Source organism: Arachis hypogaea, chromosome 13, assembly GCF_003086295.3.
Source record: "Arachis hypogaea cultivar Tifrunner chromosome 13, arahy.Tifrunner.gnm2.J5K5, whole genome shotgun sequence".
Classification (NCBI taxonomy): domain Eukaryota; kingdom Viridiplantae; phylum Streptophyta; class Magnoliopsida; order Fabales; family Fabaceae; genus Arachis; species Arachis hypogaea.
The window spans coordinates 97,443,175-97,445,733 of NC_092048.1; the positions used below are offsets into that span (position 1 = coordinate 97,443,175).

Here is a 2,559-nt window from a genome sequence, read left to right on the forward strand (position 1 = left end):
GCAGCTCCTTGGTTTTGCAAGTTAGAATTTACTTCTTCCTTAAAAGCTTTCAATTCAATTATGTCTTGGCTCATGGTTGCAAGCATTCCTTCTATCCGGTTTAATTGATCTTGAAATTGTTGGTTCGGATTAGGTTGGGTATGTTGATTATTTTGGCCATGATATGATGATTGGGGGTAAGTGTTTTGTGTGGCTTGGTATGATCTTTGGTTGGAGTTTTGGTATGTGGAATTGTTTTGTTGGTTGTGGTTGTAATGTTTGTGGTTTTGTGGTTGGGTTTGTTGGTTTCCCCACCCAAAGTTTGGGTGGTTTCTCCAGCCTGGGTTGTAAGTGTTGGAGTGTGGATCATATGATTGCCTTTGTTGGTTTCCCACATAGTTGGCCTCATCCCAATCACCTCCTTCAATGCTTACTTCCTCTTGATCTTGTGTGTGTATTGCAGCCACTTGCTTTGTTTCTAATTGCCTGGTAAGCTCTGCTAGTTGCTTGGCAAACACCTTGTTTTGGGCTAGAATTGTATCAACATGGTTCAGCTCCATGACTCCCTTAGTGTTGTGCCTTTCTGATGCATAGTAGTACTCATTCTCAGCCACTGTCTCGATCACTTCAATGGCTTCTTCCACAGTCTTTTTCCTGTTCAATGAACCTCCTGATGAATGGTCTACAGCCTTCCTTGATTCATAAGAGAGCCCATCATAGAAGATGTGCAATTGCACCCAATCATGGAACATGTTTGGTGGGCATTTCCTTGTCAAGTCCTTGAATCTCTTCCATGCCTCGTAGAGAGTTTCACCATCTTGTTGTCTAAAAGTCTGAACCTCAGATCGAAGCCTATTGACCTTTTGTGGAGGGTAGAAACGTGCCAGGAACTTGCTTTCCACCTCATCCCATGTTGTTAGACTCCCCTTGGGAATGATTCCAGCCACTTAGCTGCTTTGTCCCTAAGTGAAAATGGGAACAAAGCAGTTTATAGGCATCTTCCTGGACTCTATTGGACTTCACAGTGTCACAAATTCTCAGGAATTTTGTGAGATGTTGGTTTGGGTCTTCATTAGCACTTCCTCAAAGGAACAATGATTTTCCACAAGTGATATTAGCTGTGGCTTGAGCTCAAAATTGTTGGCCTGAATGGGTGGTTTCTGGATGCTACTACCACAATTCCCAGAGGTTGGGTTTATGTATGAACTAAGAACCCTCCTCTCTGGGATGGCATCGTTTCCATCAGCTCTCTCATGGTTGTGAACTTCTCTATCCATGTTGAGATCTAACGCTTCCTCAAAATTGTCCTCAGATTCTCCTTCAGATTCCTCTTCTCCACTACTCTCTTCCCTCTTGCTTCCCTTCTAAGTATATGAAGGGTCCTCTCTGGTTCGGTATATGGAGGAGTTGATGTCTCTCCTCTCCTACCTGTCATACAAGAACACAGCTCAAACACAAATAAGTGAAATACTCTTGGTTAATGGAAGAGTATGGTTAGATCAATTGAGGAATTAATTCAAACAGTTAGTGAGTCAGTGAGTTAGTTGCATGAATTTAAAGGCGTAAAGAAGGAAAGCATGTAACCGAGTGCAAAAATTAAAATTCAACAAGTATCTTGAACAGAATTAACAAAGCAAGAGAAAATTGCTCAATCTAGTTAGCTTCCAATTTGAGAATTGTCAATCGAAACCAATCCCCGGCAACGGCGCCATAAACTTGATGCGCATAAACTCTTTATGCTACGATTTAGGAAATTGCACGATCGGCAAAATTCCTTCCGGCAAGTGCACCGGTTATCGTCAAGTAAAAACTCACAATAGAGTGAGGTCGAATCCCACAAGGATTGGTTGAGTGAGCAATTCGGATTAGAAGTGTGTTCTAGTTGAGCGGAATCAAGATTTGAGATGAGAATTGCGGAATGTAAAATTGGCGGGAAAAGTAAATGACAAGAAAATTAAATGGCTGAATCTTAAATTGCATGAATTAAAGAGCAGAATGTAAATTGCTGAAATTAAAAGGGAATGGGGGTGATTGCAAGAATTGAGTTGCAGAATGTAAAGAGAAGTGGAGATCAGAAATGGGGAATTCATTGGGTTATAGGAGATATTGAGATCTCCGAATCAAAACATGTTTATCTCTTCCTCAACCAATGCGTTCATTGAATTTTGCTTGGCAATCTTATATGATTGGATCCCAATCCCTTGGCTCACCAATTCTCTCTAAAAACGAACAATTCCCAATCCCTTGGTTTAAATGTTCATAAGAAGAGATGATGCTTGATCACTGATTATACCACACAATTTCATGAACCACAATTTGGTAGGATTACATGTCACAATATCCATCCAAACCCCAATCCAATTCACTGTGAGAAAGCTTCTCTAGCATGAATCCTCCATTCCTTTCCCAAGGCTCCGAAGGATTCCAAGTATGAGCAGTTTCTTTCCCAAGACAACTACTCAATGGAATTAGATCGAGAAGCTTTCTAACAAAATTCAAGAGAAAAGATTGAAGAAGAAGATAAACTATTATTGATTCATTGATTACAATAGAGCTCCCTAACCCAATGAAAGGGGTTTA

The 2,559-nt window shown here is 40.6% G+C and overlaps 1 non-coding gene across 1 annotated transcript; it reads left to right on the forward strand.

Moving 5' to 3' along the window:
* The first annotated feature begins 729 nt into the window (after window positions 1–729).
* LOC112740061 (small nucleolar RNA R71) lies at window positions 730–833 on the forward strand. Its single transcript, XR_003170996.1, has one exon. It is a non-coding gene; the product is annotated as a small nucleolar RNA R71 (small nucleolar RNA).
* The last annotated feature ends 1,726 nt before the right edge of the window (window positions 834–2,559 follow it).